This window comes from Triticum dicoccoides, chromosome 7A, assembly GCF_002162155.2.
Source record: "Triticum dicoccoides isolate Atlit2015 ecotype Zavitan chromosome 7A, WEW_v2.0, whole genome shotgun sequence".
Lineage (NCBI taxonomy): Eukaryota > Viridiplantae > Streptophyta > Magnoliopsida > Poales > Poaceae > Triticum > Triticum dicoccoides.
Window position 1 is genome coordinate 162,758,178 of NC_041392.1, and position 10,956 is coordinate 162,769,133.

At 51.8% G+C, this 10,956-nt stretch overlaps 1 pseudogene; it reads right to left on the bottom strand.

Moving 5' to 3' along the window:
- Window positions 1–330: 330 nt before the first annotated feature.
- Window positions 331–470, bottom strand: LOC119334903 (annotated as a pseudogene).
- Between the last annotated feature and the right edge of the window lie 10,486 nt (window positions 471–10,956).

Here is a 10,956-nt window from a genome sequence, read left to right on the forward strand (position 1 = left end):
AGTCCTCGTCGAAACGGTGCCAACAATACATTACCTCATGGCCTGGTTTCTTGCATAGCTGACACCGAACACGGCTGTTGGAAGAAGATGATCCAGAGGAGGCGTTATTGTTGCTGTAGCTGCCCCCTCCAGACCTTGCAAAGGTGTTGTTGTTGTTGTAGCCACCACCGCTTGGCCGTCCGCCTTGGCTGCTGCCGCGGCCGCGCCCGTTGTTGTTGCTGCTCCGATTTCGCTGCTGCTGATCAAGCCCACGACCACCTCCGCGGCCACGTGACGCGGAATTTGCTAAAGATTGCCGGATGTTCATCCCGTGAAGAAGATTGAGACGAGAGTCGAAGCTCAACAGCTGTGTATACAACTCCTGGATGGTGACGGGCTCTACCCGTGCAGCAAGGGCGGACACCACTGGATTGTAGTCAAGATCGAGTCCGGCCAGAACTTGAGACACGATCTCACCCCTTGTCAGCGCAGCTCCAGTGCAGGCGATCTCATCAGAGAGGGTCTTGATCTTGGCTAGGTATTCAGTCATAGACATATTCCCCTTCTTCAGGTTTGTGAGCTCTATCCGGGTATTGATGGCTTGAGCTTCGGATTGGGCAGTGAACATGGCATGGATCGCCGCCCATACCTCTGCCGGTGTCTGAAGGGTAACAACCTGTGCAAGTATCTCACGAGACAGAGAACCCATCAGAAAACCCTGGACTTGTTGCTGCTGTGCATACCAGAGAACACGGGCGAAATTGGCGATCTACTCCTCTTTTCCATCCTTGGTGATGGTGAGAGTCTCCGGCGGCGCTTGGCTCTCCGGATCGAGCTGGTGGCCCATTTGTGCGCCCTTGATTTGGGGCAGCACGATGGCCTTCCACATGAGGTAGTTGTTCCTCGTAAGCTTCTCCTGAGGTGGTGGTCCAATGGACATGGCGAAGGATGAATTTGAGGAGGAGGAAGGTGCGAAGGTGGATGATGAAGACAGGGACGTGGAGAGGGCACTCATGGTGTTGTTTTGGGTGGAGGCAGTAGTCATGGCGAAAGGTTGTGGTAGGGCTAGTCTAGATGCGATCCTCTTTTGATCGATAGGAAGAAGATGCTCTGATTACCATGTAAGATTGTTGGGGAAGCGTAGAACCCTTTGCTCGGGCTGCACTTGTATTTATATCAACTAGACGATGCCCCGCACGTTGTTGCGGGAATGTTTGCAATATTTCAATGAGATTCTGATTATATGGAACATGAATTCTTGAAACAATAGTTTCTGAAAGTATATAAGAATTAAATGTAAATAGCATAATAAAATGGAATTTTACATGCATGCATGTTGTAGTAGATTTTTAATATGCATAGTTGCATGTTGAGGCGGGCCTTTTCTTATGCATTTTGAATGATGAGGTGGCATGCTTGCATGTTGAGAAAAATATCTTAGTGGAGGCTAGCTATTTAGATATAGAAGATAATGCCGTGGCTTACAAGATGGTCGATCGAAGAGATCGTTTACAGAACGACGCTACAGAACGGGAAGAAGTTGGACAGAAGAAAGGATAGAGAAAGACTACAAGTTTAAACATGAGAAAGTAGAGTCCTTCCTCTATTCAACTATTCCAACATGCACTACTCTATAGGGAGAAAAATTTGTGGATGCAAATGTCTAGAATTGATTTGTTAAAGGATGGTGGCCTCAACACAAACTTTTTTCAATCCAAAGCAGTGTGAAGAGCTCGCAAAAATAAAATGAAATAACTAGTGGACCTCGATGGTAATTAGTACACTGATCCGATCGATATGGGTGTACCAGCCACTTCGTATTTTTCACTAATCTGCGACAAGATGTTCCAATCAGAAAAAAAAAACAAGATGACGACCTTTCTCAGCACTGTAGTGAGCGATCGTCTGGTTTTTGTCTATTCTTCTCTTCTGTTTTATTAGTTTTCTATCAGTTGTTTTATTTTGTTATTTAAGAAACACGAAATTTTGTTTATTTTAAAATGGGACATTTCAAAAAACATGAACCTTTTAAAAAAAACATTTACAGCTTTTCAAAATTCGTATACATTTTTAAAAAATGTGAGCATTTATTTTAAAACATAAACATTTGTTAAATTCCTGGAACTTTTTTGAGTGAAAATAAAAACTATAAAAGGAAAGAAAGAGAAAAAAATGGTAGATAAAAAATAGGAAAGTGAAAAAAACAAAAAATAGACTGAAACCTTCTACGAGCTTCCTAAAGCCAGGACCATGGTTTTGAAAGGCAATGTGATGCTAATTTGGCCGGCGCAAGTCACCAGGTCCGTGCGAATGCCCGATATTTTGTCGCACTAAGTGACATGCAGATTGATGTGATTTTCCATTAAAAATCTGAACAATTTCATCAATATCATATCAACGGTTTTTCCAACGGATTGAAAGTGAGCCGATATCAAATGGCATGTTTCTTGTGGTAAAACTAGTCTGCCCAGGTTGAAGTCCTATACTTAAGGCATGAGCGCTCACATTTTCCAAATTTTATTTTGGCATTTTTCGACGATGGTACTTCAGCAGGAGAAGACGTTCATGTCGACTGCAAGACATCTATGACGACTTCGTCGGTATCAGTTGTAGTCATGAATGGGAAGTCACTAGACGTTGCTAGAAAACACCAACAACAACCTCAAGAAGACGGCAAAGGTTGAACCAGAAGATCCAATCCCACGTTGATGCAAAAAAGCGCCATCAAAGTTTCTTATTGGCAAGACCATCAACACCAGGACAAACCGAGACAGAAAGTATCGTGGTTGACGACTCCTCCCCACAATCCGACATATTAGATCTAGGAAAATCAACCCTCACGCGCCTCACAAGGACTCAACGGTAGGGACGAAGCCAGAGGTACTTATTTCACCGTGTTGTCACCTCCACCACCTGAACGAGCGATAGGAGGACATGAAAACCTAACAGACTCGATAAAGACTCACCGTGAGCACGAAGATCCATGGTCTTCCTCGTCTCTCGGCACCGAAACCAAACGCAAGAGGCGAGGGAGACTGACAATAATCAGTCGGCGAGGACGAGGCTTGTGCGGTGGCTACGTTTTTTTCACATGGATGCAGGAAGGCTTCTTCTACCCTCTTGGTTTGTAATTGATATATATGTAACCACCATCCATGTAAGATCTCCTATGCTTAAAAAGACTATTTTATTTCTCGAAAGAAGAGTATAAGAGATGGTAACTGTAGAATGCTATGGGGAGAGGAGATTGCACCTTGGGTGCTCTCCGATCTATATACTCGTATATATGGGTTAGGTTACAATAGAGGCGCAGAGCGCCAGGTCGTGGCTACGTGCATGGATCGTGGGCGATCGCATGCAGTACGTGCGCATGGTGGCGAGAGGTGAGAGGGAGAGACTAGCTAACTGTTAACACCCCGCCGCAGTTTGAGCGTCGGGTGGCCTGATGCACAAACTGGACCGAAATTCCTCGAACGCCGGCATCGGCAGCCCTTTGGTGAGAACATCAGCGAACCGTTGGCTCGTTGGCACATGAAGGATGCGCAGCTCGCCGAGGGCCACTTTCTCCCGGACGAAGTGGATGTCAAGCTCGATGTGCTTGGTCCGGCGATTATGCACAGGGTTGGCAACCATGTAGACGGAGGATATGTTGTCACAGAAGACAATGCTGGCCTTGCGAAGAGGAGTCGCGAGCTCGGCGAGGAGTTGTCGTATCCAGCAGCTCTCGGCGACGGCGTTGGCGACGGCGCGATACTCGGCTTCCGCACTCGACCTGGACACGGTGGCCTGGCGTTTGGAGGACCAGGACACCAGAGCATCACCGAGGTAGACGGCGTAGCCGGAGGTGGAGCGTCGCGTGTCCGGACACCCGGCCCAGTCGGCGTCGAAGTAGGCAACAAGGTCGAGGGAAGAAGCTGGTTGTAGGTACAGTCCATGGCTTGTGGTGCCCCGAAGATAGCGCAGGATCCGCTTCGCCAGTGCCATGTGTGGGAGACACGGATCATGCATCACCAGGCAGCATTGCTGGACTGCATAGGCAATGTCGGGGCGCGTCATAGTCATGTACTGGAGAGCGCCAACGAGGCTGCGATACTCCGCGACGTCGGGCACCGGCGTGCCATCTGTCGCAGAGAGCTTCGAGCGGGTGTCGACGGGAGTCAAGATCGGCTTGCAGGCTTGCATGTTGGCGCGCTGGAGTAGCTCGTCGGCGTACTTCCGTTGAGAGAGGAAGAACCCGTCGGCCGTGCGTGTGACGGCGATGCCGAGGAAGTAGTGGAGTGGACCGAGATCTTTCATCGAGAACTCCGTCGAGAGCCGGTGCTAGAGTTGGTGAAGTAGCGCAGTCGACGAAGCAACAAGAATTATGTCGTTGACATATAGGAGGAGGTAGGTCGCGCCGTCGTTGTTGTGGAGCACGAACAGAGACGGGTCCGCCCAAGAGGTGACGAAGCCGATGCTGCGGGCGAACGCGGCGAAGCGCGCGAACCAGGCGCGTGGTGCTTGCTTCAGGCCGTAGAGGGAGCGATCGAGCAGACAGACGTGGTCGGGGTGAGCCTCGTCGACGAAGCCAGCCAGTTGCTGGCAGTACACCTGCTCCGTCAAGTGGTCGTGCAAGAAGGCATTGTTGACATCCATTTGATGCACTGGCCACCGATGAGATGCTGCCACGGTGAGGACGACACGGATCGTGGCCGCCTTGACGACCGGTGAGAAGGTCTCGTCGAAGTCGACGCCGGGGCGTTGGGAGAAGCCGCGAACCACCCATCTGGCCTTGTAGCGTTCGAGCGTGCTGTCGGCCTTGAGCTTGTGCCGGAACAGCCACTTGCCGGTGACGATATTGGCACCGCGCGGCCGCGGTACGAGCCTCCAGGTCTTGTTCTCCATGAGGGCCCCGTACTCCACCTGCATTGCAGCCAACCAACAAGGATCGCGCAAGGCGGCACACACGGTTTTTGGGATCGGAGATATGTCAGGTGTAGTGGAGGTTGTGAGGTTCTGGTGATATTTAGGATTAGGGAGAAACTTGCCGGCTTGCGCGCGCGTCTGCATGGGGTGTGTTGGGAGTGGGCAGGCACGGCAGCGAGGCGGTGGTGAGGATGATGGTGAGGCAGTGGAGGGGTCGGCAACAGGAGTTGTGGTCGACTCCACGTGACCGGATGTGGTGTGAGTGGGGGGAGAGACACAGGTTTGGGTGTCATGGGCGCGGAAAGGGCTGACACAGGTTCAGGTGTGGGAGGGGTCGACGCGGGGACTGCCATGGCAGCGAGCGTCGGTGCTGGTGTGAGCGCGTCCACGGTGGTGGGAGTGGATGAGTGAGATGGACGAACGGTACGGGGTTGTTGGGGAACCATGTCGTCAAGGAGAGATGTATCTGGCCGGGTGTGGATGCTTGCGGTGATGCGAAAAGGGAATGTGCCCTCATCGAAGACGACATGCAGCGAGGTCACCACGCGCCCGGTGGCACGGTTGAGACACCGGTAGCCCTTGTGCTCGTGCGAGTACCCAAGGAAGACGCACGGCGCGGAGCGTGGGGCTAGTTTGTGCGGAGTTGTGGTTGTGAGATTTGGGTAGCACAAACAACCAAACACACGCAGCAAGGTGTAGTCAAGCTGCGCTCCGTAGAGTAGAAAAAATGGCGAGTGATCGTGGCGAGGACGGCATGGCCGCCTGTTGAGGAGAAAAGTGGCAGTTTGAAGTGCTTCGGCCTAGTAGGAGTATGGCATGTGGGCGTGGACGAGGAGCGATCGCGTGATGTCGTTGAGGGTGCGAAGAGCGCGCTCCGCCCGCCCATTCTGCGGTGAGGTGTAAGGGCATGACATGCGTAGCTGGGCACCGAGCAAGGAGAAGAGAGCGCGTGAGGCTGCGTTCTCAAACTCCTTGCCATTGTCCGTTTGGACAGTGAGGATGGGAAGGTTGAATTGAGTGCGTGCAAAGGCGAAGAACGTGCGGATCGTGGGAAGAACATCGGACTTGTGTGCAACGGGAAAGTCCATGCAAAGTGACTATAGTCATCGAGAATAAGTAGATAGTAGTGGCAACCTGAGTTGCTCTGCACGGGAGAGGTCCATACATCACAGTGCACTAACCGAAACGGAAAGAAAGATACATGCCCAGATGAGCCGAACGGGAGCCTAGTCCTTTTCCCTAGTTGACATGCATGACAGACACCGGAGGCAGAGTGGTCGCAGTCGACGCCCGTGAGATGAAGAGTGCGGCCGAGGGCGTCTCCACCTAGATGACCGAGGCGCTGGTGCCACAAATCGCGGCGGGTGGTGGTGAGTGCGTGGTGATCACGAGATGCGGGAGCAGACGACATGGGGTAGAGCTCGTCATCGTCCGAGTTACAGCGGAGGATCACCCTCTTCGTTCTTCGATCCTTGACAGAGAAACCGAGATCGTCAAATTCAACATTTAATGGGTTATCGCAAGCTAAAGCTTTAACAGAGATTAGGTTGCGAATTAGGTGTGGGGAGACAAGAACATTTTTGAGAGAGATAGGCGGGCCGGAGGTTGGAATGGTGGTGTGGCCGGTGTGCATGTTCGCAAGCATGGTCCCGTCGCCGACAACAATGCGAGATGAAGTATGGGGAAAGGAGGAGGAGAGCATACCGGACGAGGAGGCCATGTGCGACGTCGCCCCCGTGTCGAGGTACCAGTCTGCGGTTGGCGGCGACTGCTGCTGCTGTTGCATCGTCATGGAGTTGAGGGCGTGGATGAGCGTGCCCTGGTCCCAAGTAGGAGCGGTCGGGTTGTAGAGACCGGTGTTGGGGGCGCCGTAGAGCGGGTGTGCAGGCACAACACCGTGCTGCCAGACCATGGGAGGTGCCGTCGCAAGGATGCCCGGAGCACTCGGACCAGCAGCGTGGTGCGAGGCAGTGCCAGCGAACGACATGCTCGCGCCAGGACGAGGGCCGAGGATGCCCGCGCCCGGGGCGTGGGCGCGCCACGACATCGGCCAGGTGTGAACCATGCCGGTCCACGGTGCAGCTGCAGGAGCAGGAGGGCGTTGGGCATGCCCACCCCCACCGGAGTGGGATGACTGGCCCCCGCCGGAGTTGTTGGCCTTTCCTTTGCCCTTGTAGCGGCCACCTCCACCGCGAGGAGGGCCGTTTCCTGGACCGCCGCCCTCGCCGCCGCCCGGGGTGTTGTTGTTGTTGTTGGCCGGGACCTGGAAGGCATGCAGGGCAGTCTCAGTGGTGCCGTCGGCAGAGAGACGACTCTCCTCCAACAACGGAAAAGCACGGTAGCGCAGCAGGGTCAGAAATGGGGTCTGCTTCATCAGGATGGGCACGGCATAGCGAAAACGTGGGTGAAGCCCACGGAACATGTTGAGCACCTGATCGCGGTCGGTGACGGGCGTGCCGAGCTCGGCGAGGCGGTCGGCGCAGTCCTTGAGCCGTGCAAAGAAGGAGAGGATGGACGAGGAAACCTGCTCGATGCGGCGAAATTCGATGGAGAGAAACACCACTTGATGTTCCGCGTTCTCGAGGAAGAGAGTACAGATGGACTCCCAGACGGCGGCGGCAGTAGCGCCGCGCTGGTGAATGAGACCGAAGACCTCCGCGCTGACACGGTTGTACGGTCAGGAAAGGACGTGGGCGTCGTCCTGTGCCCAGGCCGGATGACGGGGGCGCGCCGGGCCAGCGATGTGGTCGTTGACGGCGTGCTTGGCGAACGTGACCTCGAAGAGAGTGCGCTAATGGGAGAAGTTGGGGGGTTGAGCGTGAGCATGATGGGAACGTGCTGGTTGATGAAGACGCCAGCGAGAGGAGAGACGAGCGGGTTGTGCGCGGAGGAGGAGGCCGTCGGGTCCGGCGCGAAGAGCGCCCCACGCACAAAGGCATAGTGGGTGAGAATGGTCTGGTGGTAGCTCTGGGTGGAGGGCGGTGTGGCGGGCGAGCCGCCGTCGGCGACAAAGTTGGGCCGCGGTGGTGGAGGGGGAGGGGGAGGTGGAGGAGCGTCCATGATCGCGAGGTGCAGAGGGGAGCGGAAGCGGTTTCAGGGACAAGGAATGAGCCCTGCGCCTGATACCATGTAGAATGCTATGAGGAGAGGAGATTGCACCTTGGGTGCTCTCCGATCTATACACTCGTATATATGGGTTAGGTTACAATAGAGGTGCAGAGCGCCAGGTCGTGGCTACGTGCATGGATCATGGGCGATCGCATGCAGTACGTGCCCACGGTGGAGAGAGGTGAGAGGGAGAGACTAGCTAACTGTTAACAGTAACAATTCGTGGGTGCCCAGTGCCCACATGGTTTATGTTGGAAATATGAGCAATTTACCGAATGATTTTATTAATAGAAATACTAGATAAAGATGACTAATATAGTAGAGATAAAACAAGTCATGCGTTCGGACAGAGAGAAGGTAAAGAGCATCTGCATATATGAACTTGAAATAAACACATGTAGAACATACACTATGAAGTTGCATATATGAAGTAGAACCTAACACATGTAGGACGGAAAGTAGAGCAAAGAACTGTATCATGACATCTAACAGAAAGAGCGAGAACACGTACGGGACAGCAGCAGTGGAAGTTTTGGACTTGGGGTCGGTGTCCTCGCCTGCCATGTCGTCGAGGAGATCGTGGACGTCGGGGAAGAAGTCGTCGTCGGGGAAGTAGTCGTCGGCGACCTGATCGTCCATGATGAAGCAGCCAGTAGTCGCGCTGAGCGCTCCCCAAAAACCTTATCGCCCTTCTCCCGTACAGGACTCAAAAGGTGCGGTTTCGGAGGCCTACTGTCCCAACCTGCAGTGCACGCCGCAAGCCGGGATGGGGAAGATCGTAGCAGCAACGCAGTGCTCAGGAACTTGTGGCGAGAGGAGGAAGAGGTTCTGGTGCGTCTCTCTGGGAGGAGCGACCTCCCTTTTGTAGGCGCAAGAGAAGGAGGCGAGAGGGAAACGACGGGAGGCGAAACGAAGAGACAGAGACGAAGCGAACAGCCAGCAGCCGAAGGGTTGCACCGTTCGCATTCGAACTCCACTTTCGCAAAAATCTTTTCAGCTTCTGTGTGACCTTTCGTATACCCGTAGTGCGTGGCAAAAATTTAGATATCGGCTCAGCTCATTCCTGTAACCCATGGCGCTGCGCGTCGTGACGAGGCGAGGCGAGGCGGGCGGCGGAGGAGGAGCGCGCGTGGATATCCCTCTTGTTCTCATGCTCGTACAAGTGGGGAAAGAACCTCCGTTATAAGGAGGTCCAACTCCCACTAAACTAGCAATGTGGGACTAAACTTTAGTAGTATCCCTTGCCTTGCACAAATGGGCTAAGTGGGCCTCTAGGATTTATTAGGAATTTCTGAAACTGCTATTGGGCTAGGCCCAAAATAGACAAAATTCTAGCAATCCCCCACCAGATCCCAGAGGCACACAGAAATTGCCTTTGGTTCCCAAACACTGTTTTATATACCGGTACTGCAGTGGAGACTCTTAAGTTGAACTTCCACCTAGAACTCTATGTTACACTAGTAAGCAACTTGAACAGTGGACTGGGCCTTGAACTGCAAGTTTTCTACGAATCTAGCTTCACATAAAGCCTTGATCGATACGTGGCTACCGTGGGTCTTCCCCGCGGGTGGAGCTTATACGTCATACTCCGTGACCTTTCATAAGTTTACTAAAGAGAACCCTACTCTCATAGATTGCGACGTTTGACAATCAGACTCATATAGGTGTGTGCTTCAAAAGATGTTCTGCAGGATAACATCTCTGCTTTAATGAGCCATTTAGAACACATTAAGATATATATCAACCTGCCATGCAGATTAGGAGAGTATTGCATCTTCATGGAGTGGTATTGTGAATAGTAAGGATACTCTCCTCTCAGTTGACCAACAACTTGTCTTCCACATCTAATTCACGGGATCTCCGATCACAAAGAATAGGTTACCACTGTGAACAACTCATATTGTGGGTCTCATACCCATCTCCCTCGATGCATTATTTATCACATTACATGATAGACCCTTAGTAAAAGGATCGGCCAGATTTTTAGACGTTTGGATATAATCCAATGCAATAGCTCCGGAGTTTTTCATTTTCCTGACAGACTTTAACCTTCTCTGAACGTGTCTTGATGACTTCATGTTATCCTTTGAGCTGCTCACTTTCGTGATCATAGTTTGATTGTCGCAGTTCATAAGGACACCCGGTACAGGTTTCTCAACAACCGGCAAGTCATTCAAGAGCCGGCAAAGCCAATCTGCTTCAACCGTAGCTGTATCTAGTGCTGTGAGTTCTGGTTCCATTGTTGACCTCATTAAGATGGTCTGCTTGCAAGACTTCCAAGAAACAGCACCACCTCCATGAGTGAATACATAACCGCTTGTGGCCTTTATCTCATCAGCATCTGAGATCCAGTTTGAGTCACAATATCCTTCAAGCACCTTTGGATGCCCGGTGTAGTGAATTCCATAATTTGCAGTGCCTTTCAAATAATGCAAAACTCTCTCTAGAGCTTTCCAATGCACATCTCCTGGTTTTGAGACAAACCGACTCAGTTTGCTAATAGCAAAAAAGATGTCAGGTCTTGTAGCACTTGCTAAGTACATAAGTGAGCCAATAATCTGAGAATATTTCAATTGATCTGTAGCAATTCTTTGATTCTTTTGAAGTAACACACTCGCATCATATGGTGTTGGAGAGGACTTGCAGTCACTATAGCCAAAGCGACTCAAGATCTTTTCCACATAGTGAGATTGAAGCAATGTAATCCCACCATCATCGTCTCTCAACAGCTTGATGTTTAGAATGACATCAGCCACTGCTAAATCCTTCATCTCAAAACAACGAGATAGGAAATCCTTGACCTCCTTAATAACATTCAGATTTGTTCCGAAAATCAGTATGTCATCAACATACAAGCACGGGATAACTCCCTCGCCCCCACCATGGTGATAGTACACACACTTGTCAGCTTTGTTCACAACAAAGCCTGCAGCTGTTAAAGTTCTTTCAAACTTCTCATGCCAC